This window comes from Acyrthosiphon pisum, chromosome A1 (assembly GCF_005508785.2).
Source record: "Acyrthosiphon pisum isolate AL4f chromosome A1, pea_aphid_22Mar2018_4r6ur, whole genome shotgun sequence".
In the NCBI taxonomy this organism is placed as follows: domain Eukaryota; kingdom Metazoa; phylum Arthropoda; class Insecta; order Hemiptera; family Aphididae; genus Acyrthosiphon; species Acyrthosiphon pisum.
Genome location: NC_042494.1, coordinates 59,841,171 through 59,867,694, shown reverse-complemented (window position 1 = coordinate 59,867,694; position 26,524 = coordinate 59,841,171). Strand labels below are relative to the sequence as shown.

Here is a 26,524-nt window from a genome sequence, read left to right as displayed (position 1 = left end):
TTTGTAGTTAAAAATTTATAAAATGTTCAACTTTTATATCTAAGGATTGAAAATTAAAAACAAGATTCCACGTAATTATTTAATTCTGTTACCAAAAATTCTAAGAAATACATAAGCACAGTTTATTTTTATAGTCATTTTAAGTTCGAATTTGGATGAAATTACATATTAAAAACCTGGAATAACTATTCTAGTTATTTTGTTGTGATTGTATAATATTACTTGTGGGTACTTGAAACTTCTAAAGTATACTATTATATATCTATGATAGTACCACGGTTTGTTGTTGATGTATAACGCGTTACCTAATGGATATTATAATATGATTAATTTGAAAATTATTAATAATACTATAGATAAGTATACCTAAATATGTATGTCTAATATCTAGACTGACATACCGTCTCCGCTCAGGATCGTTTTTCTTATACAGTGTTATTATATCATTGAATTCAAATTTAATACTATCCATTATACAGTGACCCACTTGTAACCTACCGTATAGCAGAGCGACATCCACTTACCCACCTTTTTTTTTTTTTTTATCAAAATTAATTTACTTCTACGAAACTTAATACTGCAGGCAATTGATACTCCAATCAATTTTTTTTTTAATCATCATTGGCAATTGGCATCCTATACTCGACTCCTATCGACAATCAACAGTATAGGTAGCTTTTAAATAGTTTCAACGCTGCAATCAATTAAACTCCATCACTCGATTTGGGTTGGACGCGAAAGACTTTAAGTAATTTGTAACAACAAAATATAATGAAAGGTTTCCTATATAATATATTAGTATGGCCTATAGCGTACCTATAATGACGACATATCCGTAATATAATAATATATAGGTATAATATATACTGCAAAACTCAATGGGCCGCATTAATCTAAGGAGTAATTTCGTTCGGAATTAATCTAATGACAGTGTATAGTGTAACAACCCAATTCAATTCACGAAAATTTATCGACTTTATCAAGACCCCGAAAGTTGGAGAATGTTATTATTTTGATTCCGTGGAATGTACCATATTAAAATTGCACAATCGCTTTCGGAAACACGAACAATGTTAACGCGTACATGATAATTCGGAAACTATGTAGCAAACTATCTCCAGTGTACAGTATTACATTATTATTAATATTGTTGTTGTTTTACATTAATATATTATACCTAAACCTAAGATATGTATAGGTGGATAAATCCCGCCGAGACGATCTGCTTTGGAGGAGTTATGCACGGCGACGGCGGTGTCAAAGTGATTTTTAATCGACCAAAACGATTTGAACACATATGTTTTGTTCCCGTTCGGGAATAGCATTAAAACGCCGTCGCGTACTCACGTAACACGACAGATCGCTTTCGTCGTTTATACCTCTTAATCAAAGGTAACGTTTTTTAGGCGTTTGCCCATAATATATAATGCAGTGTACCTAGACATACGTTTGCTCCGACGCGAAATCTCGTTTGTACACATTTTCATTTTGCGGGTGAATGTATAAGGTCCGAGAGAGCAAAGAAAAATCTCATCAAAATGACTCGGTACTCGTATCCGGGGGGAAAATCAATATCTTCTCTCTCTCTCTCACTCTCTCTCCGTCAGCCATCGCCGCCAGCCCCGTCTCCGTCCTCACCCCGTTCGTGCCCACCTCACCGATTCTCGACCACTCCGACAACGCGCCCCCTGCCAAACCCTCTCCGCGACCCACAACCATGCTACCCCACGAACCCTTGATGCCCAAGACCCCGCGCTTCATTTTCAGACCATTCGTGTCGAACTATCCCCGCGGTTTGACACCGCCGTAACCGTCACGTTGTTTTCTTTTTAATAACAACAACAACGTCGCTCAGTGTGTTTGTTTGAATAGCTTCAGGAGTGACTGGCGACAGCGTTTTAATTGCGGACGGAAATTATTATTATTATTATACCGACCAAATTGTCAAGTCCGTCAGGGCACGGACGCGGCACCGTATAGCAGCAGGTTAACGTGGCGCCATTGTTTTCCTCCGACCCGGAAATTATAAGAAAATGGTCGGTTTAATCGGTTCGAATCGTGCAGATGTACGTACACGGCAAAGACTGATTGCAGGAGCGTATTGTCCTGGGGTGGACAAATTCCGAATCAATTGCGACGGCATGTTTCCTACACACACACACATGTATATATATATATTATATACACACCACCCAAGTATCACTCCTCGTCGTCTTGTTCGCATTAAAACGTTCATTTTTGGCGTCCCGTCCTTCCACTATATACAATCACCACCTCCACCGCTACCACCTCCTCGGTGTCCTTCGACGACATTCTAATTATCTCGAGTTTTTCAGCCGTCACACCGAAACGTCGACTTCTTCGCGATCAACAAAAAGATATTTTTTAATGGGCTACTCGATCTTTTGCTCAAAGGAAAACGTACCAAATATAAAAAAAAAGATAATATATATAATAATAAAAAAAAAAAAGGTAGCATTATATACAAAGCTTTATAGGTAGTAACGATGACATCGAAAACTTCTACGACGACGACCACCGTCACCACTGTTGATATTATATTATAAATGTATGAATGATAATGACGTTTTTGGAGCGGTACATCCGATAAGGACGATGTGAGATCTGTCAATGTTGTTCCCGCGCAAATTGACTGAAAATGTCTTCAAACTCGGAAATCTATTTAAAAATCAATTATCGAACATATATATATATTCGTATAGAATAAACAACGGCAGCCGCGTGAAAACATCGCATGAAGCCGACAGACGACGGTAACGCGCGCGCGTCAACCTTAAAACGATGGAATATTTTTTATATATTGTATAAATATATCGCTTACACTCAACACGTACACTCAACAATATTTGGGTACGAGTCGGGAAATGTAAAAACGAACTGCACTGCGGGAAATTTTATTTTATTTTCGTCGTACCTATATATACCTACCTATAATATAATATATATTATAATACTGCAGCGGTGCGACTTTAATAATATACATATACCTATACCATCTGCATATTATTAGTGCCGGCACTAAAAGTCCAAACGACGGGGGAATTGAAATTTGATTCGAGTGTAGGTAGGTGTATTACGCGGTGTCTGTAGACGGAAAAACGATGCGACCATATTATTATAATTTATTACTGTTACCAGCACCTATACGCCTATCAATAATGACATGTCGGGTATAGAACTATATAAGAGCATTAAAATATCGTTATGATCGCTATATGTATTGTTGTGCGTACAGCGTATATATATATTCATTACGATATTGTATATATTATTATTATATTGTGTAGCCGCGTGCGCGCCTTTTATGTTATTATTTCGAACAGCAATAATTAGTTCGTTATTTCGCTCGCAATGCAATATATATACGCGTATATTAGTCGCAAAAACACACACAACTAGGCGCTATAGTGTACAACATACGCGCTATATACACGTTAATTTATTTTAAATCGTATAACCACGTTCCTCCACTTGCTCGTTTCAAGTCGTTATACATTGTTTTGTCTGCGCCTCTTGTCTCTTTCATATGTATATATATATATATATATACATGTAGGTATAATGCAGTATATACGTATATGTATATATATATATATGTAAAGCGCGCAGGCGATCTGCCTAGTTACTCGCACCAAGCTCTCTTGACATTGCCTCGAGTGCTGCACCCGAAAAGAAAACCGATTTAATTGCTTTTGTTCCGTGCGCCGCGGCATTTCACTCCACGCTTCCAAAACATCCTTGTGACTTACTCTAGTATGTATTGTATATTTGTATATCGTGTGTATAGGATGATTATACTGTGGGAATTATATTATTCACCCCCCTCCCCCCCCAAGAATCAGTGATTAACGAACCAAACCGAAAAATAATACATAATATATACATTTTACTACACATACTACTATATTATATAATATTGTACAGGAGCTGTTGGCCTAAACCTATTGGTTTACCTGATATGCTGACAACCACTAGTCGAGTGCGTGCCATCAAGCGATAACAAAAAAAAAATAAAACACACACATTCCGAGTAGAACAATGAACTTTAGTCATTAAAATTTATCGGTTTACTTGAAATTATAATATATTTTTCGGCTACATAGAACTATTATAGTAGGCATAACGTTTTTTTTTTTTTTACTTTTACCGTATAAAAATATCAAAACTCCCTTATTATGTCGATGAAGTTTTACATGAAAAATCCAAAAATATATATATATAATATACTCAATTATTTACTCACAGATGATATAGTAACTCTATCTGTGAACATCGTCTTCAAATTATAAGATATCATAATTAGCTCTCGTGTATATTGCTTACTACAAAACATAGATTGGAATAGTGTTACTACTTACCACTGTTTTGTCAACTCTGAAATCAAGGAAAAATTGTAAATACTTCATTTTTAACAACCTATATTTTATGTTCCAGTATATTAATTAATATATATATAAACAGTAATTATTATTATCTATTTATTTAGGAATATACGTAAGACAGTCGTCATTATTAAGATCAGCACTAAAAAGCCTTCATCATGTGAAAGATTTTTTAACAACTGAATATACCCATTTATATTGTGCTATACGTAAATACCTATACGCATATTGAAATATAGACAGTAGCGCCAGTAGCTATTAGGTACTTATACTTTTTCGTTATGTTGATTATTGAATATACACATAATAATACACAGTTTAGTTATATTTTTAGACGTGCTTCAAACAGGTATAACTAATGAAGTAATAACTACAATATCTATATAGATATATATATATTATGTATACCTATCGGCCGTGGCAGTCTACGCCTTCATATTATAATATATTTAATTTTATTATTACCCACCTACTTCGTTCAATTTTTAGGCATATTCTATTATATTATCTACTGTATTGTACGTAGTAGGTATACTATAGTACGTAAACAGGTAGATATACCCATATTGAACTAAGCCAATTATTAATTCGGCTAACAGAAGAGAGATTTTCGACTTTCACGAAGAATTTCTTATCTGAATACGACGACTCATAAAAGTATAAAATACGTTTGTATAGTGTTACACATTTATACACGCATACCTACGAGTCGCCGAGGACACACTACATTACACCATTGCGTATTGTTTATAGTCAGAATGATTCACCAACCATGCCTATCCCCTTTTTTTCTTTAAAAATAATGAAGAAAATAATGCAGTAATTAAAAATCTAATGTTTTTGGAATTTTTTTACAATATATAATTATTATATACCTATAATATATAGGTACTTAAGAAGATTTCAGCACACTATTTGTTTTCATTGTATCTGACCCACGCGCAACCTAGCAAATTTACGTTAAGCAAAACCAAAACTGTGTTATTACTTTTAATATTAGGGGCAATTCTCCTATTATCAATCTTTAAGTTAAGAACATTATCTGTATCCCTACGTTGGCTATTTAATGATATTTGAATTTTTATGTTAGTTGTGAGCGTGTAAATTATTATAATTTAAAAATGCTTATAAATTAAAAAAAAATTAAAATATTATAAAAAAAGCCAACGTAGGGACACAGGTACCTAATGTTCTTACCTTAAAATTTGACAATAAATAAATTCACTCTAATATTAAAAATAACAACACCAGGGTTGGTTCTGCTAAACATAAATGTGCTACGTTGCGCGTAGATCAGAGAGAGAAAACAAATGGTGCGCTGACATCTTCTTAAAGACCGTATTTCCGAATTCTTGAGATTTTTTTTGTAATTCTTAAGAAGGGTTCAGTAGAGATATAAACATTGGTTTTTAAAATAAGAGAGCTCTATTTTTAAATTGTAAATTATTTAGCGAAAATTTAGTATCAAAATCAAAACTTAAATAAGCAAGAAGTTTTTGAGTTATTTAACTTTGTGTACCTTCTAAGGATAGGTTTATGATAATGGGTTTGAAAGATATGTGGGCTATGGCGATTTTAAAATTTCAGTAATCGATATTAATCTATTAGCATTCATAATTATTTATAAAAATGTTTCAAGTGTAGTAAATACTAAATCCAATTACATATTATATTTTGTATTTTTGTAAATCCATTTTTAAGGACTATTATTCAAAATTTTAAAAAATATAACCCACTAAATAATTTACAGTAAAAAAGTGGGGTTCTCGTTTAAAAAACAAAAGCTTAGACACACCTTCCCACCTTAAGTAGTACAAAAAAATCTCAATAATTTTAAAATATGGTCTAAATATATTTGAAAATTTCAAGAATCAGAATTTGAATTCATTATTCAAGTAAAAAATGAGTGTGAGCATTCTTGGTAAATCACCCTTATATATATTTAATGTGCCTTATATAAATGCGCATTGGCACTAATAATTTACGCTGTATAGTTTGTCGATACAATGACACAATGTCACACACGAGGTATGATATACAATCTCATTATCTAAATTATTATACAGCAAACTCGTACACAATAATAATATGGATTTCATGTTATTGAATTGTGTGCGCATTATATTATATTATTATTATTATTCGGTGTCTCGTATCGTAATTTTATTTGCAAACAAGCATTTTAAACATTTGTGCATTATAATATCGTATAATGTATTATTATAATTTTTAATATGTTTTTATGTATTCTGAAGTTCGTACCACCAGCGCTTTTCGAGCATATTATTAAACGGTATAGTACAATAAAATATGCCCAATATAATATAATATACCTAATATAATATAATATACGATAATGGATGTGAGTAAGTACGTACCTATAATATTGTGCGTTTATTATATTATATTGACTGACGCCTAATCGCATTCTCCTCAAATATACGTCGTTTACACGTATACTTTTATATACGAATTTCTTAATTCGATAAGATTTCAAACCGTCTATTGTATCTACAACGTGACGGCGCGACGGTGAGTTTTTGCCTCTACGTATAATAAGTAGGTATAGTCACATAAGATAAGATTCGACCTAACCTATGGCCATATACGAATGTATACACATATAGAAACACGGACGTTTCCTAAGTCGAATAGACAAAATCATCGCTTTGACACTTTAAATGTTTCATAATATAATATTATAATATTTTATAGACTCCAATGCCCATTCCAATAGCTCATCGGAAGCAAGCGAATTATTTTTTAAACAAGAAAAAAGAAATTTCTTTCCACTGTTTGGCGAATACAAAGCGCACTACGTGTTATGTGTCCGTGTCATAATATTTTCGAGTTAATTGTTCGTAAGTATATTACCTATATAATTTATCATATTTCCCTAATAATTATATGATAACTATATAATATTATGTTTGTATTGTTATACCTTATACAATAATCCTACATATTATTTTATGCCGATATAAATATAATGTAATTGTGCGAATACAAACTTTGTTAGCATTTACAATGTATAATAAATATATCACAAACGATTCATCGGTGGATGATGATAACTTATCGAACACTATTCGTCTATAATATTATATTGCCGTTTTAACCAAAATTCGGCTATTGAAGCATAGTATTATACTAAATTTGATTATGAAATTTTTCGAAATATATCTTTTCTTTTGAAATTATGTGCTAGGTACATTAACAGTTACGACATCAAAACACTAAAACGCAAATCTCCTATCAAGAAAAGTTTAAAAAAATTATTCACGAAACTCATCAGACGACTAAGTACGTCTTACAGGTCTTTTGTCTTATACCAGTTATTTTTAGTGTACATAAACAAAATGAAATCAATCCAAAATATTATTATGATCGATTGTTTTACAAAATAAAAAAGACTTCTAGACTCAGGCACGTATTTAGAGGGGGGCAAGTGTACCCTGTCGCCCAGGGTGGCAAATTTTATAGTCAATTTAGGGGGTGGCAAATTTGTATTGACATATTACTATTGTGTATTAATTGTATCAAAATATAAATAAACGTATAGGTATTATATATTTTTATTTTTATTATAACCTTAATTAATAATTACAAAAAATATTTATGGTTGACTATGAATTAAGAAAGATGGTTTGCGTTGACATTATTGACAGTTGAATCAGAAATAACAAGTAAGTAAAGCAGAATTTTAAGAAATTTTCACTTTATTTTCAAATCGTCAATCTAAGAGAAAGTTATAAATGTGCTTAGATTATAATTATTAGTACAATTAAGATCAGAAAATATGAAATTAAAATAAATAATACATTTTTTCAGTTTATATTTTATTTTTTTAATATGAGTGTAAAACATAACTACTCGTATATCAAAGGTTTCTAGATTCTTTCAAATTAATATGTGCAATAAGTTTTTTACAATAAGTTAAAAAAAAATAAACGCTTATAAAGAAATCATTCTAGGTATTCATTTTTGTTTTACTTATACTTTTTTTTATAAAAATTAAATATGTTTATTCAACATTGGTTTTCCTAGAGATTCAAGAGGTACCTAACTAATAAATGAAAATATGAAATATTGGAAGGAATGCAATTTAGCTCCAAAGCGATTTTTGTGAATTTTTTTCTTCAACATTTGTGTTTTTGCATGCAAAAGTCGGTCACATATTCTGTAAAAGTTATGGTTAAAAAAACTTCAAAACTTCGAAATCTTTCAAGATTGATCATAACATTTATGATATTTTTTTTTTTTTTTGTAAATGAGAGTTTTTTCATCCTTAAAATTTTGGTGGAATCAGAAATTACCTATTGTACTTACCTTATATTTTATTATTAATAAAGGTATCTAATTTAAAAAAAAACCCCGACGGGTGGAAATTTGCTAATTCACGCACTGCAAAAGTGTATAACTTTGAAACTAAGTACGTCCGACAAATTCTGTTTGCATTACTGATTGTTCTTGACTCATTAAAATACAAAGGTTTCCAAAAAAAAAATTTAAAGATCTTTTTTGGGGGGTGCAAAATGTTCAAATACGGTCATGGCTAGACTTCATACTATAAAAATATTTAATTTAAAATTGTGTACATTTATAACAGGTATGTTATGCATACAAAAATGTAGATGTATTATTAGAGTATAACAATTATTTTAAGTAGGTTTTACATACAATGAAAATATATGATTTGGTTTTAAACGCCTCCCGAAAATATGGTCCAGCTACGGCCTTGATTACACATGGCATACTTCTCTATTATAAATATCATATTTGTATGAACAATTCTGCTTAGCAATTAAAAAACGTTAAATTGTAAAAATTGTATTTATAATTATTCTTATGAAACAACTCGATTTAAATACTGAGGTCTGTGATGATTTCAATTCGAAATCAAATACATTTATCTTAAAACTCCAGAAGTCGATTAGCTATCAGTATTGTCTTTCCTTCACAATAACACTGATGTTGAATAAACACTGTGATTGTAGATTGAACGATTATAGAAACATTTTGTGGAAATATCAAGTGACCAGACAACCAATTTATTATATCACATTTTAAGTTCGTTTTTATTTTATTTTTTTTTTTGACGGGAAAATTTTTAATTTAACTTAATTGATGTTATAATATTTTATATTTTGGATTCTAAAATTAAAAATTATAACATAAAATTCAATCAAACATGTTTTAATCAAACAATTTATTTGATATTATACGATCTAGGATTTAGGAAGTATAGTACTGTCCTGAGGACTCGCTGGCCTGGTAAGGATTACTGAGTTGCGATCACTACCGGAGCCTTTGCACTCACGGGCACTCAACATTCGAAATGATAATACAATTATTTATGTTATTCTTAATCAGACGGCCGTACATAAAATAATATTATTTCATTTATTATATAATTATATCTATTTACTATTGTAGAGTTCCTTGGGATATGCAAACAAATGTTTATAGTTTGTACACTTGTGCCTATTATTATATTACTATTCATATTTTGTATTGTATTGAGTAAAAATCTGAAGAAGTCCAATAAATCAGAATTCATAAAAGCAGTGAAGGTAACGGCTATGTATTATCCACGAAACGATAAATATTAAAAAAAAATTAGAGGTAAAATAATAATTATGATATTATATTATAATATAATCTTATATAAATATTTATTCTAATTTTATATTATAGAATTATTTTTCTTTTTCATTTATTAATAAATATTCTAAAGAAAAAAACCAGACCAGCACCAATATTACAATCTTACCTACTCAGTCCACGGAAGTTCATTAAAATTAATTTATTAATTGTATTAAAATAATTTTTTGTTAACAAAAACGAATGAAAATGTACTTAAATATAGTGCTTATTACTACTTATACCAATCTAAAATAACTAATAAATTTCCATTTTCGACTGTTAAGTCGTTTCAAACAACAACAACCACAATAATTCACCAATTTTCTTTAGTCTAAATTACAATATTATTTGCTCCTAAATATAAATACGATTACGGCTATATTATACGTCATATCTCTTTGCTCTTGAGTCTTGATGTATAATAAATGAGTGTTTAATTTGGTCAGTCAATTAAATCACACTGGTAAATTGTTTGAACTAAATAAAATAATAATTAATTATATATTAGGTACATAGTTTTAATTTACGAATCACATTTTTTAAATACATAAGAAATCCATTTTATATATAAAGTAAACTAAAAATAGTTCAAAGATAATATTTATTAGAGTAAAACTCCGAGCACTTTGATATCGCTTTAAGCGATTGCACTTTAACTACTTAAAGATAGGCAAATACAGATTATTCAAGAGGCCGTAATATTAATAATTTTGTTGTAAGTTAACCATTTTCCTATCTATTAACCCAATAAATTCTAAGATATTTATGCTAAAACTATAAAAAAAAATAATCGATGGAGTACCTCCATTATTTCCACTCTGTTATTTCCGTGTCATTATTTTATTTTACTTATAAATTAAGCTTATTGTTCAAACTTGTAAAAAATGATCTAATAAAAATATTTGAGAAAAAACCGATATTGTTAAATTTTATCAAACGTGACCAATCAACCACCTATAATATCTTTGACTTCGTACCACTATAATTACGCTGTCTCTGAAATTTTTTAACACACACAATATATATTAAAATGTAAATATACATACATTTATCTATATTGTATATTATATTAATACTATAGGCTCTCTTACCAGATTTTCAAATTCCCAGTGAATTCGATCATCAAACTACAAATCAGTAGTAAATGTTCGACCAACCACCGGCTTAATTTAAATCATTAAAAAAAAAACCCGCGACATTCATTTGGTCAACGAATCTGAAAAAGTGTAACAACGTGAAACGAATAAAACGAGCAAGATGGAATAAAAATTAGAAAATATCTCGTCACTGTTTCTACAGTAGAATGTTGTGCTGAACTTGTGGTTTGTGGTGCGATACGAGCGACGGCTAACGACTGACACTCGGACTATAAGGCGACGTTGCTGTGTGTTTTTCCCCCTTGGTTGTACGCAGGACCGCATTGCGTCGTCCTGTACCTGCACAAGCACAACTCTTCCCATTTTGATTGATTCGGGGCCGGGAGGCGGGTGTCACCCGCAGGAAAAGAATTTTCGGCTTTTTACCCCCCCCCCCCTTTCGGCGATCTCCTCAATCCACTAACGTTTCATACACGGAACGTTTCAATTACGTACCGCATCTATACCATGTCTAGGATTTCGGTGACGGCCGTTTTACGCATTGCGATGATTTTTGTTTTTATCAATTCGACGTTCTTATTCACATAATATGTCATAATCGTGGCACTTAAATCCACAAAGTCTTCGCAAGGGGATCGCATACGAAATCATGAAACAAAAATATCACTATTATTTATCACCGTATGTCCTGCACGAATTGTCTCGTCCCCTCCCTACATCCGGGAAAATTGGCAAATCGTATAACATTAAACTAGTTTATACATTTTTTTAACCATAAACATTAACACTTTTTGTAAGGAATTAACGTTTATTTTTCGTAAACATCTTGGAATCGCACAAAATGGGCTTGACACGACAAGTTGATAAAAAAACCCAAATCGTAAAATAACTACATTTTAATAAGTACCCACTAGGTACCTAATTAAAATATCCTGATAAATTATAATAAAATGATCCCAAAGGACATTGTTATATTTATATAAATTAATGTACAATATTATCAAACGTCAACTATCAACAGTAGTACAAATAATAATCAGTAATAAAAGTAAATATTGAGGGAAAAAAATATTTTCTGTTTGCTCCAATGTATTATATTTAAACTATTTTAAAAAGAAAAATAGTACAACTATTTAATTAAAAACTGATGATAATATAGCGCACTTCAAATAATCGGTCATATATTCATATCTACCATTATTATTTCATATTTGTATGAAACAAATTTGTAATACGAACAATTATAAAGCTTTCGATTACGTCAACAAATCAATTAATAATTCATTTTCCCCTTTTCACAAAAGTTTTGCTTAGTAATTAATACTTTATTAACTATTAATATTTATTTAAAACTTTTGATTACATTATTAAATAATAATTTTAAATTAATAATAAATAGCATAGGGTACCTAAGAAAAAGGTACGTCTTCCAAAAAGAATGTACTACGACGTAGTTACTGTTATAATTAAAATATTGAACAACTAAAAACTCAACATTAAGAATTATACCATTATTAAATTAAAATGTTATAATTAAAAACACAAAAAAAGTTATTAAAAATGATCCTTTGCAAAAATAACTGATTTTAATAATAATAATATTAAAAGATGTTATTTAATTACTAATTTATAAAGAACCCTATACATACTATCTGTCTTTTTACATTTACAAAATGAATGAAACTATATTATATTGTACTACAATACCTAAAATTGTCTTGTAAATCTAAGAAAAACATTGAAATTGCTTAATATTGTGTATATTTGTGTTTAGTTATTGACATATTTTGCTTATTGATTTATTAGGGCATTCGTGTAACATGTGATTGTAAGTGTAGCAACTAGCAGTTGATCTACCTTTTGATTTTAAGTTTGGTTGGTGATCTGTAAAATGTTCTACATTTTTCACAACGGTTACCTATTGAACGTTTGTTTTGTAGTAGTACTATAGTAGAGTCGATAAAGTACCATTTACCAACTATTATTGTTAATACATAAACACGGAATTTGCGCCTAATAACTATAATTCTATAATATTAGAATATAATTGATTTTGATATGTAGGTATGCCGAATTTTTATAATCCTTAACAACTAATACAAAATCAATTTTATTTTTATTTTAATAATTAATTGTAGGTATGTAGGTATTTTAACTTTGTAGATCACCACCTGCTACACAAATGCCTTTATTATGGACTGTTGATCCTTAATCCGTTGTTTATAACTACAGAAATCTTCGATAAAATGACGTAGCTACCTATAATAATCATAGCATTACGAAAAATATGTTATGCAACATATATACTATGAGATTAAATGTTAATGGTAGGTACCTAATGCACCAATGTACATTTTGTAATTAACTGTGACGTATTATTTTACAAGAGAAAACCTAAAAAACAACGATATTAATACCATGCCTTAGAAATAGTATTTAAGTATATCAAAAGTAAAATAAAACGCGACCATCCTGCTGAATGAGATAACTGCAGTGAACAAATTGAAAAAAATATGTGTATTTAAACATTAAAAGAAAAATGTATGTTATGGCAAGTGTGTATTAAGTCTCAAGATACCTATTTTGAATAATACTCATCATAAATATTATTCTCGAGTACCTATTTGTTTTTTCTCTTTTTGAACTTTTGTTTCCTTATTTTTTAAACACATTGAGTAATCATTTTCTGTAATACCACAAGCGAAATGCTTTTTGTGTGCTAATTAAATACCCCTCACCGATTCTTCCCCCACACGTCGTACAACAAATTTTATGAACAATTCGGGTTGTATACCATATAGTATTGCCCTTCACATTTTCAACCACCTTCGTACGAATCCCTTTTGCCCCACCACTACCACCGCCACCACCGCTGCCACCGTACCTCACACATCTCATCCCTGTCAGTCCCCCTTAAAATGGCTTATGTATAAAAGCGGTCCTACCATATTAGATTACTCTGTTTTATGCTCTATAATGTAACACAATACGTCGTCCTACGTAAATCATACGTGCATTGTTATCCCTCCGAATACAGAGCACTGTGCCACAGCAACCAGATTGATGATATAATTATTAACACTTAACGGTGATGCAAGTATTTCTGATTATATTTAGTAGGTATTGAATAATATTTGCTATAGGTACCTAAGGCAAATATAAAAACAATTATCAGAGAGTTCTATGTGGTCGTTCCGTTAAAAATATTTTATAATATATTATATTATTATGATCAATTGAAACACGTTTATAATATACGTAATTGAAATTTCATGACTATTTACGATTTACCCTCATCCCTTACACCTAAGTTGATAAAAATTACTCTATTCGCTTATGCTTTGGGAATAATCTAATAGAGAAGGTAATAACGATAAACTATAAAACATGAATTATTGCACAGTGATATTTATAGTTAAAATGTTGTTTATATTTCAATCAGAGTTTGTTTGAATGTTTGATTAACCTTTTTCGTGACGATATTTTGTTGTATAAAATGAGTGTAAAATAAACATACGTTTAGAATTCTCAGAAAAGTTTTATTTTTTTATGATGAGAAACGGTAGGGAACGGTTATTTTCAATCAGCAAATAAAAAATTGTCTTTGAAAAGTTTCAAAAGATATTTAATTAAAATGTTCAATTCTCTACTTCCCCTACTACGTTTATATATGTATATTGTATATTGTATATTGTATATACATAATATTGGAGAAAAAATAATAATTGGCTTCATACTGAATACCGGAATAACAGTGAATAATTCAAAATTAAATACAAAAGTCGGTCTTGGAAACACATTTTGTAATTACATTCCAAAATAGTTGATCGGCTAAAAATAATATTTTTAAATGAGTTTTGTGTACTAGTGTACTACTATATAAAGGTGAAACATAAATCCATAAATTATATTGAGAAATATTATCAAATTAAATTAAAAATATTTGATAACTTGTTAAGAGCTTAAATGTAATAATGTTTAAACACAGGCACGACTAAAAAAGAAAACAATGATAAGTTACAAATGTATATGTGTGATAATTAAAAGTGTTTATTTTGTGACACAAAATAAATATCATTGAATTGATAAGTTCAGCAAGGTGCAAATAAACATTGAAACTTATATATTTTATAAAATCGCTTTATTTTATAATAATAATAAGTTTATTTCCATCAAACAAGTTTACAATTAGTATTAGCCTAAGCTGAAGTTTAAAAAATGATGGATCTCCTCAAAAGCCAATGGCTGTGCTAGAGGAGAGAGTTCACAACGAACGTAATTAGTAAGGTTAGATACAAATTTTAACGTAAGAAAAAAAAATGCAGATAACAGATAGACTAAATAAAAACAAAAACAAGAAAAATTACAAAAACAGAGTATTAACATAATTTTTATAACTTAAGTAACTTTTGAAATTATTTACATTTAAATTATGATCACAACAAAATTTTACAAACTTGAATTGAGGACATTGCTGTCCAAAAACAGTTCTAATTTTTGGTATAATGACATTTAATTGGATTTCAATTTTAGTCGGCTAGAATAATCATGGCTTGGAACAGCTATGTAATCCTTAAGCATTTTAACCATTGGAAAACAATTCTCAGCTGTTTTAAATAAATCATTAATGTTACGATTATTTACTAAAATAACTGTATCGTCAGCAAAGCAGATAAGTTTAGCCTGTGTGGACAGATTGAGAAGGCCATTAATATAAATTATGAACAATAACGGTCCAAGTACAGTACCCTGTGTCCTGTGGTATTGAGTAATTTATGTTAGCACAATCACTCAATGTATTATCAATTTTCACTCTTTGTGCCCTTCTTTTTAGGTAGGATTTAATTAAGTTATAAGTAACACCTCGAATACCACATAAGAATAATTTTTTTAGTAATATATCATGGTCAACCGAATCAAATGCTTTTTTTATGTCAAGAAAAATACCAATTATACATTCTGTTTATCATCAACATTATCATAAATAAATTTGGTAGTGTAATATAAAACATTGCTAGTTGACATATTGCTCCTAAAGCCAAATTAGTTCTTATGAAAAAATTTATGCTTATCCAAAAATTCAACAATCCTAATCTTTAGTCATTTTTCAAATAATTTGGCTATAGTAAGAGTTAGACTTATAGGTCGATAGTTAAAACATTTATTTCTGTCACCTTTTTTATAAATTGGAATAACAATTGTTTCTTTAAATGAACTAGGATATTCACCCTTATTAATGCAAATGTTGAATAAAAAAGATAGAGGGAGAGAAATAGAATTGGCCGTCATTTTTAAAACAGTATTTGTTAAAGAGTTATTACAAAAAGAGTTAACATTTTTGCATTTATTAAATAAATTGACAATTTCAGATGATTCAAATGGTCTTAAAAAAAAATTGAGTTAGAGATGAAACAGTTTTTATTTAGTTCATGAAACGGAACTTTATTAAAATTACCATTTTTAATATTCATAGATATATCAGCCCCAACATTAGAGAAGAAAGTATTAAACTGTTGCACAATGTTTTTTTTATCGGTTAATTTAGTACCATCATTGTCTAAAATATTAGAAACTATTATTTTATTATTTTTTTTAATTCCAGCTGCATCTTTGATTAGATTCCACACTTTTTTAGAGTTATTACCAGCAAGATTAATGCGATTTTCATAATAGAGATTCCTAGCCAATTTGATTAAATTATTTAATAGGTACATTTCTATAATTTGTATATTTTTGTTTAAGAATAGTATTAAATGGTTGTTTACGTAATTTATTTTATAGTTTTTTTCTATTTCTAATTGAAGTGATAAGCCCTTTTGTAATTCATTGCTTGATTTTTTTATTTTTGTTTTTATATTCATTGTTTAATAAAGTACCTACTAGAGGAAGATAAAATAAGTCTATTAATTGATAAATTAAATTCCTCAATGGCAGAATCAGCGTCATTAGTTTCATATAGTCTATTTCAATTTTCACTGGTAATTAAGGAGTTAAGACGTTTCCAATTTATGCATTTTTTTTCAATTAATTGGCGATCGTTGGTATTAGGTTTACAGTTAGACTTTTCTAGAGTGATAATTGTTAATTGATAAATGTTTAAAACTATATCGAGCATTCGTGCCACTATTATTTTAACCAATTACAAAAAATATTACAATTTAATTACACATGTAAAAGTCGTCAAAAGATATATTATTATATAAATACAATAGGTATCTACTTGGTACTATTTATATTAAAATTAAGTACATGTCTAAAATCTAATATTATATATACAAATTATATACGTATACAAGGTGTTCAAAAAGGTGATTCTGGTAACTGGCTTACTCGAAGACGTAAAAACGATGGTCCTTACCAATATAACGGCCAACAAACCAGAAACAATGGATTCAGCTAGTAATAACTCTGGAAACGAGGGATCAGCAGGGTTTTCCGTAGAGGAGACACGTGACCTAGTGCCAGTGGCGTAAATTGTGTTTGAAATTTGGGGACGGGGGATGGGTCTGTAGATCAGGTCTATTCTTGATACTCTTTTATGAATTTTTATGATGCTTTTAAATTATAGTGGTGCAATCATAAGTTTTTTGGAGGTGGCTATAGAAATCTAAGAGGGGCTAAGCCTCCCCAGCACCCTATTTGCGCCTATGCCTAGTGCAATCTGGGCATATTGTATTTACTATTTAGGCTTTAAAATGTATTACAAAAATGTTGTAACTCTTTGGTCTGTGGTGTACGCATGAGTCGGAAATATATATATGAGTCGGGTCAGTCGTGTACTATAGATATGTTTACAATGAGCATGAGTCTTACATGAAGACGTTGTACAATTTGGGCAAATAACAAAGTGGCACATAATTCTAACCGAAACATTCAGCAGTTACAATGAAAGTCACATGTATCTCACTTTTCTTCAATAGTGCAACTTTGGTTTTGCACATGAGAAAATTTATATATATTATGAACTTCACTCAACAAATTAATTAGACGTGGATACACGATCTGGCGTATCGTTATTGAGAAACCTCGGCCAATACCATGAGTTGATTTGACGAACAATTGCAATATTTGTTAGTGATGGCAACTCGGACAAGAACTGACGTCAAGCATTACTAGGGCTGATGGAAGCGGTATGTTCTAATCCAAGAGATCATACCTAAGTCTTGTTGAATGACTTGGCTCATACTTCATAGTAGCATTGGTCCAAACGCACCTACTGGATCAGATGACTTCATGATGGTAGTCAAAACACCTCGCTTTGTCTCTAGATTTCCATTAGTATGGGATGATTTCCAAATATATTCACGTGAATGTTCCAATGAGGGGGTCAAAGACCTTTATGAATGAGTCATCGATGGGGTTCAAACAATGGGAAACACATTCCTAAACTTAATTGATGTTGATACACCATTTCTACAAACTACACATTCAGCTTATTGTCTTCCTACGATATAATTATGGACGATCAGCAACTCTTCCTTAGAGATTCGCTCAAGTATAACGCTCAACTATAACGGGTTGTGAGCCTTTACTGCACACAAAAATATTAAACTAGCTCAATCCAGCTTTGTTGTGGTTCTGTCTAATATGAAATTAATGTGAGAGTAAATAAACGAAATCTAGTGAACATATAGATTCATTCAGAGGCCATGTTTGAGTGTCTAGCAAGTCAGTCACCTCAAAACAACAATCGATTTACGTAGGTACAACTTAGTCACTTAGGTAGGCAATCTGTGTCATTAAATAATCGTAATCATTAATCATTAGAATTATGAATATAGCCAATAGATAGCCAGATAGGTAAACTATAAGAAAAATCACCAACGATAAAATCATACATTACCCGATTAATAATCATCAAGTTTACAACAACTCTTATTCGAATATCTCGATAACTTTCTTGAATAAACCTTCTTCTCCAAAAACATCTTTTTCCTGCGATGATTTGTATATCTAAAGATCAGTCGTTCCAATTGTATCATATATACTGTCGAAGCAAGCACAAATATTTTTTTACTGAGCTGTTATAGTCAACTTATCCATGTTACACACTGGCTACAAATTCTACTCGTTAATTTGTTGCCCTTCTATTTCACGTGATAAATTTTATTTAAATTACTTTTTTTCTTCTCAAGAATCTATCAACTTTTCCTGCATTAATGGGTGTTACAGCACGACTTCTGGATATACATAAATAAATAATAAAATATAGGCGGCCAGTTGAGTTACGTACCTACCACCCCGTTGTCGTTGTACTTTCATTGTTATAATATTAATATTATAATACATATAATTTTACAAACTTATGTTATTGATACACTATAAACACTGATTACAATAAAAACTGTATCAACGTATTTACTGTATAGTAACTTATTGCACCTACTTCAACTGCATAGCCTTGATTGTTTATTGTTTACAGCTGCAGATTTACAATTAATATAAAAGTTTGTTATCACTTATATGGTGGGCACATAGTATTTGGCAGGAAACTGCTTGGTCATGTGGGTAATGATTACACAAATTAATCTGAACATTCCGTCACCAACTGCAGTTATCTCAACGACTTCAACTTGCTGCATTGCTTGGACGATCTAATGGTGTCACGGTTGTAGGCGTGTTTACAGGAGGGACCGAGTGGGCACTGCCCCCCCTCCCCCTGGCAGACTGTGCCCCCCAGCAAAATCATGCAAGGATAAAAAAAAAGTCGTGTGGTGTGTACCCTGCAGTACTTATAGATTTTGATTAATTGTAATTTTTATTAGTTATCATTTCAAAAATGTGTTTAGATATTTTACGACTTGTTAAAGTAGGTAATTTAAATTTTGTCAGAAACTCAAAATATTTATTACTGATTAGTTAATAGCTTTACGATTTGTATGTTTTTTACCTTGTATGATGGATGGGAAAATGATAGATAGGTCTCACAATTTAAAAATTTGTTGTGCCCTCTCAGCCACCAAAGTCTGAACACACCTATGGTCGCTGTGTTGAGATTCGGCTACCATTGTTGAACACTTTTGAATCAAGGTAACGGTTATAACAATACAGTTCACGTTGGTAACACGTTGGCCACCACCGAAGGATGTAAATCCTCGCAACGTGGACAAACAACACAAAAATTAAATACAAGCAGGAAACGATCTTCGTTAAAATCTAGATCGATATGATACCTACGCGTCTAAAAGGCACCGTTTCAGCTGCCACAAAAATATTTCTATATACTATTTATCATACACGCTTACCGTTTCCGGTTATGATCTTGATACACGTGCAACACGTGAGTATATGCACTGGAAGCTCTCACGTTCCCGTTAGTGTCTGTTCGTGTGTATTTATTTAAGTGGTAAGATATAAAACGAAATTATTCAAAAGAAATCTCAACTTCTATTATGGGTTTAATTTGTATTTCACTCGGCACACCTGATCTCGTATTAAATGTGATTTATTTTTATTTATTATCTAGTTAATTCACAGTTTTAGAAGATGGTTCTAGTGACGTTGATGACAAATTGACCACCCATGGACGTTATTATCTAATTGTGATATAGAATAATAAATATATTCACTTATTTATGTACCTATAGTATAGTATACATATTAATATATTACATATTATAGTATGCTTAATAATTCGTGAAAAGTTTCTTGAAATATTATATTATACCAAAACATATGTAATCATTCTGTCTTTTTAGTTCAGATATATTTAAAAAAAAACATCAAATAAGTATTAAATTAAGTACCCATATATTATACAAAGTATGTTTTTTATAGAAAAAATATCAATATATTGCACAATTATTTCTGATATCAATTCCAGTAGTTTTCAGTTCAAACTTTTACAGCTGAAACTACTACAACTTACAAGATGAGGTCACATATTCAGCACTGTGGTATTTACTTCTATAGAGTAATGTAATTAAAAAACTGGGGACTATTTAAAATTGTAGTTTCTAGTTAATAATGACCAAACATATTTCATATCAATATCCTTTTCAATCATAGAAAACTATGAGCCTGGCACTCGAGTGTTCAGCAAGTAAGCATAGGTAGTGACATTAACAGTCTACAAAGTTAGCCACTTGACCACAAGCAACTGCAAATTCAACTAAATGTATTTAGTACTTGTGACTATTCAAATAGATTTTCCCTATTTTAACCTGTGATTATGGTCAAGGAAATCATTTAAATGGTTAGAGGAACCAATTATTTTTTTCCGAGCAGGTCTTACGAAAATCTAGGCTTGCTATTTAATAAAATTACTTTTAATGGAGACCGTTGAGTATTATGCACCGATACCTCAACTTCTTAAAACGTGTGTCAACCCAGGTTTTTAAAATTTATTTTTAATGTTGTTAAGGAAACAATAAGTTTATTTAAGTTCCTTTAACCCACTAAGACAACTATTATCTGATCTTATCATTTTAGATACAAAGTTTTTAAGTACTTACTGAATTTATTTTTACCTGTGGAAAAATAATACATGTACTTAATACCTATCTACCTTTATAATACTCCGACCAAGTTAAGAATATCAACATTTGTTCTTTACGTATCATTAATCCTCCATGTAAAACATTTAATTGGTCGTTTGCGCATTGCGTGTTTTAACAATTTAATGCATTAGTGAGTATTATATTAAATACGGTGACATGGACCATGGACGTGTATGATACACCAATAACATAATACGAGTAATCGATAATCTATATCTCAGTTTCAATAAGATTTTGTTTTAAACGCAAAAAATTACTGTTGTTTTTTTTACGAATCTTAACGAATACTATCCAAACTAAGACAGTTAACATAATTTCATATTATTTTAATATATTTTTATTCAATAATTCAAAATGTTGTTATCTATTGTTGTAACTTTGTACTAACAAACTGCAAAGTAGTGATATCTACAACACTATTATGGTCAAGTCTACTCTTTCTTTAGTACATAACCTCACTTCATTCCTATTTTCATGAATGACAATGCTCTTTTAGTCTTATATTAGTATTGCTTATTTGCTTAACACATGGCCAGTTTCTAAATTGACGCATTGTGCATTGTTGACACGCCTGGCACAGATACCCAAGTAGGTACCTATCTACTATCTATCACAATGTAGAAGATATCACTAGGTAGTAGGTACCTACTTTGATAGGCTGACTTTTTTCGTTAAGTGGTTTTTTTTTAATGGTTGGGTTTTGATCAAGATATCATATTATACTTTATGTAGGCTTTGGAATCTTAGATATTGTCTTTTAATAAACTGCACTGTTAAGTAAAATAGGTAAAAAAAAAATAGCCATAAAGGTATCCAAAAACATAAACATTATATTAAAATCATAAAGTTTCCGAGCTTTGATGCCAGGGTGTATAATGGGGGGAGTGGGAGGGTCTCACGGTCACGGCCGAAAGTGACAGCACATATCGTGAATACAAATTCCGAACCATAAGATAATATTATCATTAGTCAACAATTTTTTTCTGTAAACGTATATTATAATAGTCGATATGTTGCTACACAATTAAAACTGGAAACAGATACCTTGGTACATTACTTTTCCAATATTCCAACAATTAAGCGATTTAATAACAGTAAGTAGTAAGTACCTAATAGTTTTCTATTGCAAATTATTAACACATTGAAATACAAAATGGTTAAACTAAGATAGATTTCTAAAATCATAATATATTAGAATTATATACTTAGTATAAATCTAAATTGTTATCACTTATCAATAATGCGCAGTTTCATTATCATAAACCAATAAATTCGTAAGCAGGTACTTAATGTATACCTAATAAAACAAACCATTTAAAATTATAACACTATATTACACTACACATTTTATTAATTCAAAACATAAATACTCCTTTGATGGTTATAATTTTATAAGCAACACAGTTTGTTCTAATTTAAATAAAAAAAACGATAAATTAAAATGTCAGTTAATTTAACTAGTTGATTTTAAATACTTTTTAAATTATAATTATATACAATGGAATTCAAACATATTTACAAAATATAATATATGAACTCAACAACGACTCTCTACGATAAAAACATTCTACTCGACGTGAAGAATGTAAGTAGGTACCTACGTTACCTGTGAATCGGATTTGACGAGTGTTGAAAAAAATTATGTTTATGTTGGTAAAATTAAAAATAACAACGCAAGCATTATTTTTCCGATGTCTTTTTATTAATTTAAAAAATATTTGAAAACTTCATACAAAAACGTAACATTAATATAATTACAGTTTAACGTTACAAATCTGATGTGAATTTGCACAATAAATCTAGGGGTGTTTAGGGCGACATCCCGCAGGCCACAGCTCTAAACCATATTGAATGATTGGCACGCGTGTGGGTAATAGTTAACTAAATATATCTGCTAAATAACACTATCGATTCGTCCAGATAATAAATCGACCAGTCAACCTGGCGATACGAATTTTTATCATTTTGATTATATGCATTATGGCATTCGACTAAATAAAACACTATATAGTCACTTATAGGCACTTTAATAGTGGAACAATAAAGATTCACTATTGTGATTACATTTTATTGTTTAACAATAATGGGTAACACCGATATGAATAAAAAACAACGCTAAGGCTTAGACAAACACGATGCGTGTTCATATTTTAACAACGGACTAGTAAACTTAAAAATATATAATATTTTATAATCCATTTACAAATAAATATTATAGGTTGGAAGTGTCCAGAATATATTTAGCTGAGTTGATTATATAGGTACTTTTACCTAAACATTACTTTACATCGGTGACGATTACGCCGATTAAGAAATTTCTAATTTAATATTAAATACCCAATATAATTTATTAATAACTATAATAATTTAAAACTTACAATTAGGGAAGGATTTACAATTATTAAAAGAATATGTACATAATTGAAATCAATATAATACACTTGAAAGATTATTCTAAACGGTTTGGTCAAAACTGTGAAAATTATATTCTCAGCATTTGATGTAACTACACTGTTTTCATTAGGTACCAACTTACATTGTGGCTATTTACAGATTATCGTTAACTAATAAAACCTAATCATATTGTTTCAGAATTTGTTATTTCAAACGGTATTTTCAATGAAAATTAATTGTAAATGCTAACCTTACATAATAATATATTCTCTATAGGTTATGTTAAGGTTTTAGGTTATTTAGGTTTAGGCACGAGCTTTCCGAATGCACAATTTAAAACATTTAACACAAAACCAAAAGCTTAGACACAAACGTTTATAAAGTATAAACCAATGTCAGTGAATTAATGTTAAAATAATAAACGTTTAAAGAACACGCAGAGCTCGAGTACACGCATTTGGGTGGTAACTCGTCTCAAGTATGAAAAAATAAAATAAAAACTACGTGGCATTACCTACATCGCATTCTAAAAATTGTAGAATATAAACGATGGTTGGAAATCATTTTTTTAAACTTTGATGTGCAATTCTGTTTTGTTATTATTGAAAAAATATCAACCACGTTGGACGTGGGTATACCTACATAAAAAAATATTATTGACCACGTTCAAGCTCCGAATTGTCTAATGTGACTAGCTGTATTACGATTACCCGAGTCGAAATTAATCAATCTTTCTATTGTTTCCCGTTTTGTTATTCAGTTGAAATTTATAACACAAACACAATTACAATGATTAATTTAATGATTTTCCTATACATATTTTTAATGTAAACACAAAAAAAAAACGAAGATAGAGTTAACGAATGCTTAAAAGCCGACGTAAATCCAATATCGTTAACATTGATATTGGTATTCGTCTTTGTGTTTACACACAAAATATGTCCAGAATTAAGAAAGCAAATCATGATTGCAAACCGTAAAAGTAATATTTGTAATTGTGTTCATAATGTACCTACTTGATTTTAAGATCTTATGTTTTTTATCATTTATAAAAGTATAGGTATAATGAATATGCAATATTTCTACTAATTAAATTGTAATATAATCAGCTGTAATATCATTGATTCAAATAAGCAAAACAATATTCGATTTTCATGAACCGTAATTAAATTCAAATGTGAGCCATCTTCTAACAACTTTTATAGGGGTTGAAAAAATAACCTATCAAGTCTCAAGAAATCTATTGATATTTTTTTATTGAAAAAAGTCCAGTAGCATTTAAGTCACTAACTAACAAGCAGACGGATAGACAAACATCCATTTTATATACAGAGTGTCCAGCGAGGATTTACCTACACATTGCGATATCTCCTGAGATAATAAATAAATCATAAATCTGTCATTTTTGACTTTTCGACATTTTACTTTCATTAAACTCATGGTTCTTAATACTTTTTTAGATTCTGAGTGGAACGATGAATGTATTGATTTTACAATGATGTGTTTTTTTTTTTTTAATAGTTTTCAAAAGCGCCGGGAAAAACAAAAGAAAAATTAAGGAAAAACGGGAATTTTTACGCAAAAGCTGTTTTCGAGAAAATCGATTTTGGTTTTTGGTGTAACTTTAAAACGAATGACTGTAGATACATGAAATTTTCAATAGTTAGTTATATTTCCATTTTCTATACATGATAAAATTTTAAAAATATTTTGATTTGTTTCGAGCTGTTTACGGACAATTTCAGTTTCCAATTTAATTAGTTTTTTTTCTATGAATGTCAATAAAACTTTATTTTTTGAGTAAAAATACTTGAAAATTTAATACAAGGCTCCTACTATATTGGTACAATGACATTTGAAAAATATTAAAAATCCTTAGTTCCAGTTTTTTTTTATTAGAATTTAAAGTTCAAAAATTGACAAAATAGGTAAAAATCACGAAAATTAGCAAATTATTTTGAGTTAATAATTCGTAAAAATTTTTCTTTTTAGAACTAAGATTTTAAAATGTAATACAAGATTCCTTATAGGATAATCTACCTTTATCAAAAAAAAAAATGTCTATAAGAAACTCAAATTAAATTTTTATGAGCTTTGAAATTCATATTTTTACAACATTTGATATTCGCTCGATTTCTCATGTGACAAAATTCTTATTTTATTGTAATTAAATAACAAATAACTGTAGATATTAGAAAATTTCACTGAATGTTTATATTAGGATTTTCTATATACGATAAAATTTTGAAAATAATTTAACTCTTTTTGAGCTGTTTACGGACATTGTAAGTTTTCAATTTTTTTCGTTTTTTTTTCTATAAATATCAATAAAGTTTTATCTATTGGGCCAAAAAGTGTAAAAAATTAATACAAGGCTCCTGATACATTGTTACAATAGCAGTTGAAAAATATTAAAAATACATAGGCACAATTATTTTTTATAAGCATTTGAAGTTGAAATTTTGACAACATTTATCAAATTTAA

The 26,524-nt window shown here is 29.8% G+C and overlaps 1 protein-coding gene across 2 annotated transcripts in view; it reads right to left on the bottom strand.

Annotated features, from left to right (window-relative positions):
* The window catches only part of LOC100169250 (acetylcholinesterase), a 38,052-nt gene extending 26,622 nt beyond the window's left edge, over positions 1–11,430 (bottom strand). The window contains exons 1-2 of one of the 2 annotated variants that reach the window (XM_029487334.1): positions 11,141–11,430; positions 4,380–4,395 (exon numbers count right to left, since the gene is read on the bottom strand). The gene's annotated coding sequence lies outside the window, so the exon portion shown is untranslated. The remainder of the gene's footprint in view (positions 1–4,379; positions 4,396–11,140) is intronic. The other variant, XM_001948618.5, reaches the window with a different exon arrangement.
* Positions 11,431–26,524: the final 15,094 nt, after the last annotated feature.